We start from the raw sequence: 16,159 nt of genomic DNA on the forward strand, positions 1-16,159 counted from the left end.
TATATTTTCCACCCAGTTCCTATTCTAAGTAATAACTCTTTGATTTTAAAGAACATCTGGACTTATTACTAACACTTGCTATTATCTCCTGCACTATATACATCTCCCAGAAATTTCTAACTCAAGTCCATACCTTTATGATGAACTACATTCTATTTTTTCTCTCTCTCTTTCTCTCTTTTTTTTTCTTTTTTTTTGAATTATATATTCTTTTGTTTTCTGCTTAAGTTTCTGATTTCCCAGGTGCAGAGATCGTCTTTTTGTTCAGCAGCTACCACATCACTATTACTCTGAAGCATTCAGCTAAAAAAATTTCTAGATTTGGCTGACAATAAGCAGTGGAACTGCCTTACATCATTTGTTGAACCTTAAGTATCTTAGATAATGCTACTGGTAAACAATTTTTTTCTCTCTGAACTTTTCCAGCATCAGTTTCAGCTGTCGAATATTACAATACCTTTTGCTCTGTAAAGAATATCTGCTTTTCCTGAGTTACATACAGACTAGTTCGAAACACCTCTTGACCTTCTCCTTAGTAAGCTCCTTTTGTCTCCCATCATAAGATGTATTTTCCAGATCTTAAACCTTTTCTTTCTCTGAACAATCTATGTTAGCTAGCCAAAACACATTATTGGACATTTTTTACTATTCTTGTTTCTTCATGTATGGCTCTGCATTTAAATTCATGTAGATTCCAATTCATGTACCTTGAGCATATCTATCTTTTCCACATGATTAAGACCATTAATAGGTATGATGTCCACAACATCTTAACATTTATTTTACCACTTCATTATTTCTTTCATTACCTATAAACTTAATCAGCTTCCCACCCAACCGGTCCAAAACCACCTATTTCAAATTTTAACTTCTATACATGGGAAATACATCTCTTTTCTCTTTCTGACCAAATGATAAATGTGTCTCTTTTTAACAAGTTTTGACCAGGTTGTTCACTGAATGAGTTAAGCAGGCCCATCTGGTGGTTTCTGTGTATTGTCAGAGCTGAGATACCAACATAGGGCTTATATCAAGGAGGCTAAACTCCATACTGAATCACTTTCCAGAGGAGACCAAGTCTTTCCCAGATGTCATAGGCCACCTAAACAGACTAGGCTTCTACCTTGAGCAAGTGCAGTGATGAAAGTTAGATTGCAGGATTTTCTTTTCCTCCTCCTATCTCCAGATGTACAATCTTCTCAAATGACAAAACACCTGTGCAGTGATATCACAGTTCTATGGCACATCCTCACTCTTGTTTCTGCAGAGCTAGCTGAGAAAGTAGTTTAGTATTCATCTGCAAAAGACTTACACTGAGATGCAAAAGACAACAAAAAACACAGAAACAACTAGAACCCCAGTTTGGTTCACAGCTTAGTGTCTCATCAGACCCCTATCCACTTTTTCCAAAATTAATAAACCAAAAAGACCTTTTCAGAACACTGTTTGATTGAAAAAGACTTTAAATTAGTTGTATTGAAAGGAGAAGTCCAGGTTTGATTCCTGGTTAGTATTTTTGAAGAATGGTTTTTCAACATGCACACACTCAAGGTATCTGCTAGTGTCTGTACCATGTGTATGTGTTACATGCACACACACACAGAAAAAGGTAAAATCTGTGTTGGATTTAACAATTAAGCTTAAGCAGTCACATCTGGGATTCTGAGGTCATGCATTATAAGTCTTTTATATCCCAGCTTATTAGCCTGATCAAAATAATGTCAGCACTGAGGAAAAACAAAACAAAACAAAACAAAACAAAACAAACAAACCAGCTTTGATCACTTCATCAAGTGAAAACAGTTAAATGAGATTTAGGAAGAGAGATCAAATAATAAGTTGCCTCCCTATTCAGGATTCTTGTTTTATCTCATTAATGCTGTTCTACTCGTTTTGCAGAACCACAAATGTTGCTTAAATGCTGTTCAAGAACCACAAGTGTGCAAACACAGGAGACCACTGTATTTATATAGATCCTATAAATATGCCCACCAAATGAGCATTTACTCAACCACACAAAGTCTCAAAGACATTTATTAAATATTCAATTAAAAATAAATTATTTTTTTGTTTGTTTGGAAGACAATTGAAAGGGGAGTTTGAAAGTTCAGAAAATGCCTGTTCAGTAGCTTCTTAGCCTTGCTTAACATAGCAATTCTGACTGGGCACATATGCCGTTTTACAGTTATGGTCTTCCTGAAGATGAGAAGATATCAATGGAAGTTGATGATGCTGAGCAAAAATGTATATTTATATACCTTAAATAATTGCATGCTGTGATGCAGATCTCTGAAGTCTAGTATAGTTACATAAAGTAATATCAGAAGGCTGGGAAAGAAGGTAAATAAAAATCATCCTAAATACTATTTGTTCTTTGATATTGTACAGACTGATACGCATATATACTGATATAAAACAAAAATAAAAAACTAAGTGCTGCACATCACCAGACTTACAAATATAACAAAACAGGTGTTTTTCCACTTGCTCGGTAGTGTATATGGAAACATTTTCATAGAGTAACAATGCGTTTTAGTACAGTACAATTTGCTTTTGTAATTGTAGTTATGCATATTACCACAATGTATCTCACATCTTGATTTTTTTTGTTTTATTTTTTAGACAAATATAAACATTCCTTCCATTAATAGTATTCCATGTAGCAAAATCTGTTAAAATGTTTCAATTTTTTGTCACATTTTTTCCTCCTACCCCAATCTTCATCCATAAAAAGATTTACTGGGCTAGGGGAATATTGTTCTGTTAAAGGTATTTAACAGATAACACTTTTCTTTGCTGTGAATGGCACATTTTGGATAGATACCATTTGGGCAAAACAACAATTATAATCATTTTGCCTCAATATTCCAAAGAAAACAAGACTTTATATGGAGTTAGATTTAGATGTTCATTTATTATCTTCAATTTAGGCACCCAAAGGGGAAAAAAAAAATCTATCAGCCTTAAGTTCTTCTAAAGAAAAGAGGACCAAACCCTCTAGAGTACATTCACATGGAGAATTTAAGTGTACATAAGGCTTATACACAGACAGAAAAAGAGAGAAAACAATTTATTTCTCAGTGATTCATTCCTTTCTGAGAACATTTTCTTCCTCTTTGATGGTATCCATTTTTTGGAGGGCTCTTCCATAAAACTGGTGCTCTTAAGTTGACATTCTTAACTGACATGTGGGGTGCAGTGAAAGAGGTAAAGGAAAGAAGTATCTAAATATGACAAGTATGTTGTATAGCAATAACTCCAAATGGCTGTGTCTCAACAAGTATCTAATCTGGTCTCTGTGCACACAAAATCTTTTCCTCCATTCCTGCTTTTATCACTAAGGTCCTAGTAACACTGTTACTGTCTCCTCACATCCAACACACTAGTATATTGTAGATATGCTAACACCACTGGGGTGGCCATTTCCAACATTCAGGCATAGTTGAGGAATTAGTGAAAAATATTCCGTATTTATCACATATGAAAAAGGCAAGGACAACTGTAGGTGAGGCAGTGAGGTAGTTTTACACTGATGGGGAGCTAAAGTCTACAACAATGCTCTCTCCCCTCCTCAAAGAAAAAAGGGAGGACAAGTGATGAAAAAGGGCTCAAGCACTGAGATAAGGACAGGGAAATCACTCACCAGTTACCATCATGAGCAAAACAGACTCAGCATAGGGAGGTTAATGTAATTTATTACCTATCAACAGAAAACTAGAGCAGTGTGAAACTAAAAGCAAACTATAAACACCTTCCACCCACCCCCATCCACTCTTTTCTACCTCTTTTCCCAGAGTAGGAAGGGGAACACCTTCCCGATCACTCTCTGCCCCTGCTCCACATGGGGTCTCTCCCACGGGTCCTTCCCAAACTGAGCCTGCAGGGGCTGCCCATAGGCAGCAGCTCTTCAAGAACTGCTCCCACATGGGTCTGTAACACGGGGTCCATCCCCCAGGAGCAAACTGCTCCAGCATGGGTTCCCCACAGGCAGCAGCGCCTCCAGACCCCCTGCTCCTCAGTGGGCTCCTCTCAATGGGTTGCAGCTCCAGCCCAGGGCCTGCTCCTGCCAGGGCTCTTCGTGGGAAGCTATCTTTATCTTTGCAGTGGCTGAAAGCAGGATCCAGACTGTCTTAAACCACCTTAGTTTGGAACACTGAGAATTTAGTCACTTAATAGCCTCAAGAATGACCAAAGAAAACAGTCCTTCGAGTACATAGATACGCACTCCAGAGAGCTCCAGACTCCTTGCATATCTACAGTTGTATGCTCGTGCATGCTCAGCAGTGGGATCTTCTCACCTCAGGTCTACTTTTATCCTCTGGTAACCTTAAAGCTTTATAAAGTGCACCTTTGAAGTTTGCTTTGTCTGTCATGTTCTGAGCTTATTATAATAGTGCCAAGTGAAACACAAAAAAAAATAATTGTTTAATTCCAGTCTTTCCTTCATGTGGCAGATGAGACACATTCAGATTGATACTCCAAGTGTCTGGAAAGCTTTCCTGACACTCATCTAGATCCTTCTTGTTCCGTTTCTTAGACATTGTAGCTAACCTCCTTTGTCAACACTTCCTCATTTTTTATATTACTTTGGTGGATTTCTTTTTTCCACCACTACTTTGGTGGATTACTTTATATTACTTTGGTGTATTTCTATCAGAAATTGAGACAATTTCTGCTCTGGAATTTCAGCTCTTTATAGAGGCTTTTTTTTTTTTTTTTTTGAGGTGTTTTTGCCAACTACTTTAAGAAAAGAAATTAAGAGAGAAACCAGTATGAAGAAATTGAAATTACTTTATATGAATGTTTTAAGTTGAATTTGGTCACCGAAATGTGGACATCCAGCATCCTTCAGATGCTGTAAGTACCTAGCCTCCTATGGGCCCAGCAGCACCTGAGGTACTGACTCTACCCTGGCTGATGCAGTACAGAAGCAACAGAAGACCTACACTTTTTGGGAGCTGTAGCTGGAGGCAAAGTGACCTCCCTAAAACTATGTAACTATCACATTCCTTTCTTTCACCTTCAGAATTCTGGCCTTTTCCTGATAATGTAAAACCACTGTTTAAAATATAAAATAGTGATGTAACAAATAAAAAATACAGTATATCAATGTAATATATACTGTTACTATAATAATACCATATGTATTTCTAAATAAAATTAATTTTAAAATTTTCAATAAATGAAGGAAAATAATAATTCAGTTTTTACTAAAAAAAAAAAAAAAAAAAAGTTATATATGTAAAGCTATATTTTGTGTGAGAAAAAAAAAAATCCCATTTTTCAAGTTGCAATAATCAGAAATACTTTTCTGTCTTTATTTCTTCTTCCCAAGGTAATAGTTTCAGGTTCTTCACCACAGCAGTTGCTATCCATAACACTTTTCTGATTTTTTTAGCATTTTTTTAGCTCTGAATTGCCCAGCACCATAGCATTTTTTTCTAGCTATAGTGTTAACATCTCTCAGAAAAGGGCATTGTCACCTTCTGTTTTAACTGTGATGCCTCTAAATATGCTGCAGTTCTAAACTGCCTTGACTTTTGCTGCCATATTTCACAACAAACTTATATCTGATTGTCTATTATTGCCCATAGGTTTGTTTTTCAACATTATTGATTTCCATCAATCTTCTTCCTGTTGAAGGTGTTTGGGATTATTTTCCCAAGTTATAATCAATCTTTCTCGCCCATTCTTAAAATCTTCTCTAGGAACCTGCCAGTACTGTACTGTGAAACACTGTCTCAGTGTTCTTTAGATTAAAAAAAAACAACATCATAAATGCATAATTACTATTTTTCATTCATTTCAGAAAAAAAAAAAAAAAAAAAAAAAAACACCTTTTTTTCCTCTAGTGAGGGATAGAAGATCATTATGCAATGGGGATCGAGATTACAAGGTCACTTGCAGCCTATGACACCTATCTGAATTTCAACAAAAACTGCAGGATTGCCCCAGTAATTTACCAAGACAAATTCAGCCTCAGTGCAAATGAGGTACAGCCCACACTGAGTCTACGGTATGACATTGTCCTTTTCACCAGGTCACATCAGGCACTGCACCCAGAAATCATCAATAAATGAGAAAGGCACACTAAACACCCACAAAGTTCTGAAGTAACAGCAGGGAACCAGAGGACTAATTGCTGAGAATTAAAAGTCCCTTTATCTGTGGCAACTTAGAAATTCAGAAGTTAGCCAGAATCCTATTCAATATCAGTGAATACAGAACACTTTAGCCTATATATACCCAACATTTCCATGAAGACCTAAAGTAATGGCATCATGTAAGGAATTACTTTATTACTTTTACAAAACATTTTTTGAGCATTCATTTCCTTTTAGGCTATTAAAACCCCGCATTTTGGAGGTGTTCATTATTATGAATAAGAAACACATCTCCACAATCAATAAGTCTAAGAAACAGATTTTCCAGTGATTTCTCTTTTTTTAAGTGTTGTTTCATGATGTAGTGATAATATTAACCAATATAGTACCCTGACAAAGCTCTATGTTACAACAATTTATTATTTATTTTTTTATTATTTCAAATCTCACTTTCATAACATCTCCACCAATTCACCTTGTCCAAACAGGATAATTGTTTCTCCTTTATTTCAATTTCCTTATTGAGTTTGACCACAAGAAATAATTTTATAGAAACAAACTTTTAAGATTGTTCATAGAAAACCACATTATATATCACACTTTGTCTTATAATGCAGCACAAAATCTCTCTGAACAAGAGTATATCTACAGGTTTCCACTGCAAAATGCATACTTTTTTCAAGTCATAGTGAGGCTTCAGTAGTGAGTGCAGAGTACAACACCATTTTCTCCAGTCAGGTTCTAGTCAAAATAAGATAGTGGAATTCTGTACCTTCTGAAAAGAAAAAAAAATCTTAACACTGTACTAAATAGAATTACAAACTCTGCTGTTCATTTTGAGAAACCTTCTCTATGAAGAAATGTTTCATAAGGAACAATTTTTTGTTATAATTTTTCCTTCTCCACGAGACAAGTTAATATCTCTGAAAAATCCATTACACTATTTCCCTTTTCACTTTGGAGGACCTTCTCAGCATACGCTTTTGCTCCAATCTCTGTAAAATAATCTGTTGATTAGTAATGCCAATTTGCTCTGTAGAAAGGACTATTTACGTATACATTAACTAGCATGAAACAACTGAGGTGCAGAGAAGGTGAATTACATTACATTACACTACATTTATTCATTGTTTACTTTCCTCCAATCCAACTATCATTTATAATAATTCATATCCTGTTTCCATAGACCATGGAGTCTTGGGACAGCAAATCTGTGTATCAGTACAGTGAATAATATATATCAGGATCGCAAATTTGATGGAAATCTTTGGACAGTGTTAACAGAAAAAGAGAAATAAAACTATCTCATGGAATTAAGGTACAGAAAGACAAGATTACAGTCTTATGAAGCAACCCAAGAAAACAAGCTCATTCATGATCAACTCATGAAAGTTTTAAGAACGTAAGAATAAGGATCTTTCTTATTTTGGATGACTTGAAAGTGATTCAGAACAGACCAGGAGAAAAAAAATGGTAAGTTACAATGCAGTTCCCTTCCCAGATAACATTAACCCCATCTTCTCTTTCTTCTTTATAAACAGTTTAATTCAAACTCTGATTAACTTCATTAACATGAAATGTGAAATTCCAGAGAACATTTGCAAACCTAAACCGCAAACAGTTCAACCAGGTGTGCTTCCTAAATATCCTCCAGCAGAACTCTCAGAGTAGCAACAATAGCATTTGCTACTTCTAGTTTTAATCCACATTTTAAGCATTGTTATGACTCTTCCTACCTGTGTTTCCCAGTCTCTGTTATCTATGTTATAGATTCTCACACCTATGCTACTAGTGCTGACTAGGCAGAGGGAGCATGACCATTTCTCACTTCAGGATGACAAGTGCACTAGGGAAACATTAGAATGCAAACTAAGCTGTCACAACACTAATATCAAAGGAATCAGAACAGTGTGTGGAAAAAAAAAAAAAAATGTTCAAAGTAAAGATTCAGGCTTGGACTGTATACATGTTATCTGGTTATCTAAGGAACTGGAACACAGTTAAATTACAACTAGATATGTTGGCACAGTATTATGGAGAATATTTGCCACTGCTCTGCAATAAATACTCACATACACACTCCAAAGACAAGGTACATCACATTTAGGGTAGCAGCATGTGTCCACACCATTACTTCAGTATTACAAATGATGCATTAAATTTATGTCCCTTATAATTTGTTCATGTGCCTTTATGTAAAGTGACATCTTCTAAAATGATGAAATTATGAAAATGGAGATGACTTGCTGGAGAGCTTGAAGCTCTCCCAGAGGAATATCACCACTCAGGTCTTGAAAAGCATGACTAAGAAACTCAGATAGATCTGAAAGCAGAACTGGGAGATTTTCAGCAGTAACCTTAAGAAATGTTTCCAGATGTTCCTGGTTTACAGGAATAATCCAGGAATAATGCCCATGATTCTGGAAAAAGAAAGATTACTGGGTCATATTAACGTTTTTCATCTTTATATAGATGATTATTGATGAGAGTCACTGTTTTGCCTCAGAAGAGCAATCCTTTTATAACAGTTCTTCAAAAAAAGAAACTCCAAAGGAAAATAATGATAATAATGACCAAATGTAAAGGACCTCTAGGAACTGATTTTCAGACATGTTCAGTCCTACTGCTACCAGAGACTTAATTTAAAAATTCAGCTGCTCAGAACAACTGAAAATCAGTCTTGCAAACTAAATTCAAAGATCTCAAACTGATCTAAAAAACTTTTTAGTAGATTTGAAAAATGGTAGAACGGTAGAATCTTCCTCATTAATGAAAGAGCAGCCTCTTCCTGTGCTAGAAGACAAGAAATTGATGTAACACAGTCTTGACACTTATTCCAGTACAAAACAGGGTTTGATGGTATTTGCTGCTGGCTAAACAGGACAATTCCTTCTGCACAGGCAGAATCACAGATAGCTCAGTGTAAACTTACCACGGCTTACATCACCACTGCACTGTTCCTACTCCTTCTCCAAGGCGCTTCATTGATCTCTCTTGATATCTTCTGAAATTGAATCAGAATTACAGGAAACACTTTCTATGGGTCTTTACTAAACTATTGGATTCCAGCATGACCAGATCTACTCCCCAGGCTTGAAACTAAGGATAAATAATTTATGACAGCTCATAATCTGGTAAAGAAAGGTGAAACATCCAGTCATACAGATGAAACCCACAAAGCATTATAGGTATGCGGTTTTGCTCTGTTAATAAGGGGATAACATCCATTTGCAAAACACAAACTTGGATCCAAGCCTGGCTGCCTGTCTGAAAAGATGGAGGCAGAGGTAGCCTCCTGATCAATTTTGCCTGTCCCAAAGGCAGCCCTGCCAAGAAATGACTATGTTGTTACTTTTAAAATTTCATAACAGGGGCTCCCAAGCAAGATCTGTTTCTTCAAAACTTATTCTTTCTAAATATATTTTAAAACCTCTATGTTAACATGCCTACCTTCTGCTCTCTCTAGACTCCATTAGAGGCCATATTTTGTTTTCCACTAAATGCTGACAGGTTTATTACCTTGAGTATAGCTCAAGGTAGCATTACCTAGAATAAACAAGGGGCGATTTCTGCATCAGATGAGATCATTGGAGCAAAATCCCACAGTTTCATGAAACCTATCAAAAATACAGTGAAGAGCAGACGTTCGCTAACAAGTCTTGCTGTTGCTATTTTTTGTTATCATATCGACTAGGCAAAGGGTCACCAAGTGGTCTCCAAACCCCTATCAGTAAAAATATATATATATATATATATATATATATATTATATACCCCTAATATATGTGTATTTATTCATAAACTACATGTATATATTACTATATTAACATGTATGTCTATAAAGCATAGACAGAAATAGAAATTAAAAATTATACTATAAAGCTGAAATAAACATTATTGTTAAAATGTGTTTATTCTATTTGTTTATTCTATTTTATTAATGGTACAAAAATATTTTCTTCCTGCATGTATTGTTTTGAACACCCCTAAGGGCGCTTGCACCCCACTTTGGGGACCACTGCAGCAGACCACCCTGCTCCTCTGCCATATGATGTGTGTTCATGCTGTGGTTACAGCAATACAGAGATAAAACAGAAGTAAAATGAACATTTATCAGAAGTTTATTATGTGGCATGATTGTGCCCTAGGTGTGCCTGACACATAGAAACACAATCCTTTCTGCTACCCTGGTTATAGGCATCCTGTTATACATCACTGGTGATGAGCCGACAGATGTAGAAAGCAGGGGACTGCATCCAAGGCAAATCAACATCAGAGTCCACTCTGATGTTGTACTCGTACCACTGAACATCTGTTAGTGCCAAAAGGCACTCAGCTGATTGTTCCGTGTAGACCTCATTGCCTTAATCTTCATTGTGCTGTGAAGCATCTTGTGTGGAACAAGCCCATATGGGGACAAAATAAAAAAGTCAAAATGTTTCACCAGCCCTAGGCCTGAATATTTTGTCTGTTCTCCAGAAAGTCCATATAAATCAAGCAATCACAGATGACAGCAGTATCACCTAAATTTCAATGTCTAAATGTTAGATAATAGCATAGGAGGTAGCCATCCCAGTTATGTTTACAGTCATTTGGCAGAAACAGGCCATACCAGAGTACTATTCACCTCATCCTATTGAAAACATGTAAGGTCAGAGAAATTGTCTTCCAAAGGTACCACCATCTTTACATGCTGTCTGTGAGGTAGCTTATGTAGCTATTACTGTCAAAATACACTGTGTTTGAACCCTTAACACAGAACCGGTGAAGATTGCTCCATATGCCTGTTTGTTCCACTGTGCATGCCACAGACACAGGCTTAATATTTGGAAATGCTCAAGAAAAATTTTCCCTTACTATATATAACCAGCCTCATTTCTTACCCTCCATTCTTCTGATACAAATGTTGATGAGACAATGAAGACTACTTCTACAACTGGATTACTGTCACCCTGTTTTCATGCATTTTCTTATGACAGTTCTTATTTAATTTGCTGCTGTGGCACTTAGAATACCATGTACATGAACAATATCAGTATCCACAGACCTGTCTTGTTCATTCACAATGAATTTCAGCTCCCTGACCTTTAGACAACAAGAAATAGAGAAATAGTTATTCATGTGATTATTTACATTTTGATACTTGCTACAGGGCAGTACCACTTTACCATGTACTTGGGTGCACTATCCAGTCTATTGGTGCTTGTGTCACAAAAAGATCAAAAAAGAACCCATGGAGAATGCATACAACATACAAAAGAGCCACAGGTATAACAGCAGCCTTTAGTATGTAAGTCAGGAGGAAAGAGAAAAGTTTAAAAAGTTAAAGATTAGGGAAGAAGGACAACAAGGGAAGAGAAAGAACAGAAAGGAAGTGATAGTCAGTGAAAACAAGAGGACAAGATGGCCCACGAGAAAAACTTTTGGAGCAGTCTGTTACCAGCAGTGAACTGAACACTTGGTGGGCTGAGATGTTGGGTTTCTCTCAACGACACAGGAAGGTTTCTCACCTACTGGCAAGGAAAGTTCTGGCACTTCCTGGTCTTGGAGCTACTTTCACTACAGAACTAGCCCCAGGCTGTGAGGATTCAGAAAAGGGATATGCACACAAATAGGTCTTGATCTACTACTGCTGCTTCCAAGTACTGATTAAACATTAGGATAACCAGAGGGCATGACATGCCATTGTAACAAATCGGGTATCTAGTGACTAAATATGTCCCTCAGGAAACAGACCTGTTTACTATGTGCGTTATCTATGGAGAGTTACTCTTCCTGAGACAGAAAAAAAAAAAATGCAGCAGAAATGCTCAGTTCCTTTAACTGACACAGATATTCTGAATACCACAGCAAAACATTTATTTCACTTCTGCAGTTTCTTTTGGATTTTTTGGGGCATAAAATATATATATATATACACACATATATATATATATATATACACACATATATATGTATATATAATACCATTAACACAATGAAACTGAAATAAAATCTGTACCATGAAAGAAACATCCAAATATTAAAAAAAAAAAAAGTCAGTCTTTCTCAGCTATACTGTTATTGTAGTAACAAGTAACTGGCCCAAATTTTACTACAAGTTCTGTCACATTGCTTGAGGAATCACATAGTGATCCCAGTGGGCCATATGGATGGGCAGCTGTGAATGACTGATTTGAGCAGTGGCAGATATGATCTCAGTTTTATATAGTCCGATATTTTCATACCTCTTCAAATTTACTCCCATGAAGACCTGCATTTCTTTAATTATGCCATCTTCTCCCAAGGTGTTTTTTAAAGCTCAGTTTAGCTGTCTCAGTTAAGATTTTATACAGTGTCTCCATTTGTTCTTTATATCGGAATTATATAATTAAACTCAAAGATTGGGATCTGAATTGTAGAAACAAAAAATTATTTTCACCATAATCAATAACACAGCCAGTTTTTCTTCTTCAGTGAAATTTTCTAGGGACTGCCATATTAGGTTATAAAGCTATAAATCATCTGTACTTAGTACTTCCAGGAAGTAATATCAGTTTGAATTAAAATTTGTGCATTTCTATCACCAGATATGAACAGGTGCACTATTTCTTTGACTGCCAGAATGGATCCAAATTCATCATGGTTTGTATTTTCTGTCTGAGCTCCACATTTTCTCTAGTGACAGTTTGTATTCTGCAGTCACAGAAAAATTTGTTCCCAATGATATTGCATGACAGCTGCTACATGTGGCATCAGTGCATGTACTGACTGTGGTAATCACCACCAAAAAAAAATTAAATGCTACAGAGTGGTATAAATTCATAGCTTATGTAGTTGGTCAATTTGTTTAAATGACAGTATCCTTAAAGGCATTAAAATATTGAAATTTGTCATGTGTAAGTTCTCGAAGCCTGCAACCCTCTGAACTGGATAAGCCTTGAATACAATCTAAATAAACGCAGACACCTCAAGAGCAGGAGCTTTACTAATGGCACAAATGTTTCAGTCAGACACACAACCGTAAAAAAAAAAATAATCTCCACAAAGTCACAAATAAATTCAGAAAATATTATCTAAAAAAATAATCATATGAATGCTCATGAATTTTGGATGCACAACCCACAATGCTAGAAAATAATACCCTATAATTCTGTAAACACCCATTCCGTTTGCCACATCCCCCAAAAATGAGCACATACATTCATTCAGCTACATTGCATTATTTCAGAAGGCATGCACTGCCTGTAGTGATTCAGGAATATCTCAAGATGGATGGTGGAAGAACAAGTAGGTACATTAGAAGAAACCAGACTAGACTGGATAAGGCAAAAGATGTTTGACTGTGAAGAGCAACTGAGCAATTTAGCTTGAAGGTCTAAAAAAAACACTAATAAATAAGGTATGTATATTATTTTGTTACTGATAACTGCACATAATATTTATTCAGTCATCAGGAACACATTCTTTTTTATATTACAATCTTTGGGCAAGGTTTGCACGTGCCTATCATAATCTGAGTGCCCGTGAAATAGCAGTAATTAATGATGAATCATTTATTCATTGAATTTTGTCTCTACTTATGCTTGAATACTGACAGAATTAGTCTGCAGTTCTTAGACACATGTTTCAAAACTGGCATATCCAATTATTTTCCATGAATATTTCTTGATAGACAGCTTGCATATGAGCTGTTCTTACTGCAAATATCAGAGCATCAGTGTTTCAACAGGCAGATGGAACAGACAGATTATATTCGACATGCTTTGCGATAACATGCTTCCAGTATGGCCCATGTCATTATGTCAGATATCCTAAACTCTCATATTGAGTTAGGTCATTCTTGTTGTCATCAAGAGGTTGTATTCCCCAAGAAAGCAACAGGGGATTCTGCGTGTTATATCATATGCCTCAGCAGGAAGGCAAACGTGTGCTCTTCTGCGGTTATCAAGTAAGGGGATGTCATTATTAACATTTGCCACACTGCTCTGAGAGGCAGTTACAGGACATGTCTTTTACCTCAATGCCATACTTGGAACCAGTTGTGACATGCTGAGAAAGCCTTTTAAGCATCTATTTTTTTTTTACCTTTAGTGTCAATGAGATTCAAAAGGCCTTTTTTCTCACACACAGGTGTTTTTTTCAAAATTAGTTCTACAGATTCTTAGAGGACCTTGTATCTAGTTTGGAGCAGCGTAAATGTACATTGTACTTCTTGATCTTTACACAACCAAAATAATCTGTCTGAAGAAATAACCCAGCCACAGTTGATCATCATAAAACATTCTTTTCAATTATTTTGTAAAGCGTGATATCTACATTTATATTGCCTCTCTAGCTTCCTCTAGCTTCCAAAATGCAGGATATACATGGTGGTCTGTGAACATAGTTGAGACAGACTTATCCAAGCTAGTTTGTTCGGTGCTGCCAGACATTGGGATCCTTATACAGACCATAACAAGAAGTACGTCAATGTCTATATGCATAGAGAATTGTCTGTTTGTGACCCAGAATTTAGTCATAACCCATAGAATATCTTAGTATTACTTCTGAATTCATTCTGCTTCCATCTATCACCTTACAGTGATCACTAACCTGTTTTCTTCATAACTTCTATGTATTTTATTAAAAAGTGCTACTTCCTAAAGCATTATTTCCATAATTGAACACAACCATCTAATACAACAAAGCAATGTGCTGAAAGTCATTGGGGCAGAATTATAATACATATAAATAGAATCCAGCTTTTCCCCTTCTCCCAGGGCGTAAAGAAGTACAAACATTCTTTTCTTTCTATAGAAGAATTATTATGCTAAGGGAGTAACCCAAGCATTTATTTTCATCCATTTCCAGATTTCAGCATATTTTCCTCCATGTAGTCAGATAATGTATAATGCAATTAGGTGCTCTGGAAAAGGAGTAATAATATCATCTAAATGTTATGAAAAATTTCTTAGAACACTTGCTTGAGAATATGACCAACATAATTAATATTTTTCTAGTCACCTGCAACAGACTTAATTCTCCTGAGAAATCCTAAAAAAGCTGGAAAATCTCTCTTTGCCCAGTAAAGACCAACATTTCTAAATCTGTCTATCTACAGAGAATGGGATAAGTCCTCGATTCCATTCCCAATGAGAGCAAACAGTCTGGCAATAGATCCACTAAACATCACTTTAGGCCCCATTTGATAACAACAACAAAACAAACAAACAAACAAACAAGCAGTAAGTTGAAGAAATAACAGCAAAGCATTACTGCAATTCACGTAATGCAACAGAAGAACATAAACTGCCTGCAGCACAATCTTGCCTCTGGGATGAGCACATAAAAGCCACTGACAGGGGTCAAGAGCTTACAGGGAAAATTTGCAGCTGACTTGCAAATTTGCTTTCTGAGGCATCTTTGTGCTAAGGTTCAGGTCTGTTTTTTCGCATCCTGGTGACAGCAAGGAACAAACATAACATAAAAACACACGTGGACCACAGCTCAGTACTTCAGTACTGAGGAGCTGAGGCAAAGCACAAGTGTATACGAGATGTTAATGCAGGAATGCAAGACAGTTCAAGCTAACGTGAGAGAGAAGAGGTTAAAATGTATTCAACCCCTCAATAAATCTTTGTCTAAGACAAGATCAGTCCAGAGGAAAACCATTATGCTCCCTGGGGCTGCAGAATTAAGAATAGGTGTGAATGGGGTACAGAAAAGGGATTCTGGTAAAAGAATATTTTCTCTTCTCATCTGTGGTGCCAGAGGAAGGAGATAATGTTGAATTGACTGCAACTTCAGCTCAAGCAAACCCTCAGAAGAGATGCATCTTGGTCATTAATAACTGCACCAGTAGAATTGGCATCAAAGTAAGCACCTAGCACATTGCTGAAACCATTTACTTGTTCTCGTACAAACTGGCCTATCTCTGAGACAGACCTTGGGTGATGTGAACCTGGGAAAAACGTCCACAAAAGTCAGAACCTTGAGGAACCCAAACAGACCTGCATAATCTGAACTAAATTCTATCCACAGCTGACAAAAACTCACTTAAATCAGGTGAGATTAATGCAGAAAATTATCTTTTAT

The 16,159-nt window shown here is 36.3% G+C and overlaps 1 protein-coding gene across 1 annotated transcript in view; it reads right to left on the reverse strand.

Annotated features, from left to right (window-relative positions):
- GRM8 (glutamate metabotropic receptor 8) overlaps positions 1-16,159 on the reverse strand; it is a gene marked incomplete at both ends in the record, with an annotated part of 337,473 nt that overhangs the window by 243,103 nt on the left and 78,211 nt on the right. The window lies entirely within an intron of this gene.

Source organism: Netta rufina (assembly GCF_964035555.1).
Source record: "Netta rufina genome assembly, chromosome: 1".
NCBI lineage: Eukaryota > Metazoa > Chordata > Aves > Anseriformes > Anatidae > Netta > Netta rufina.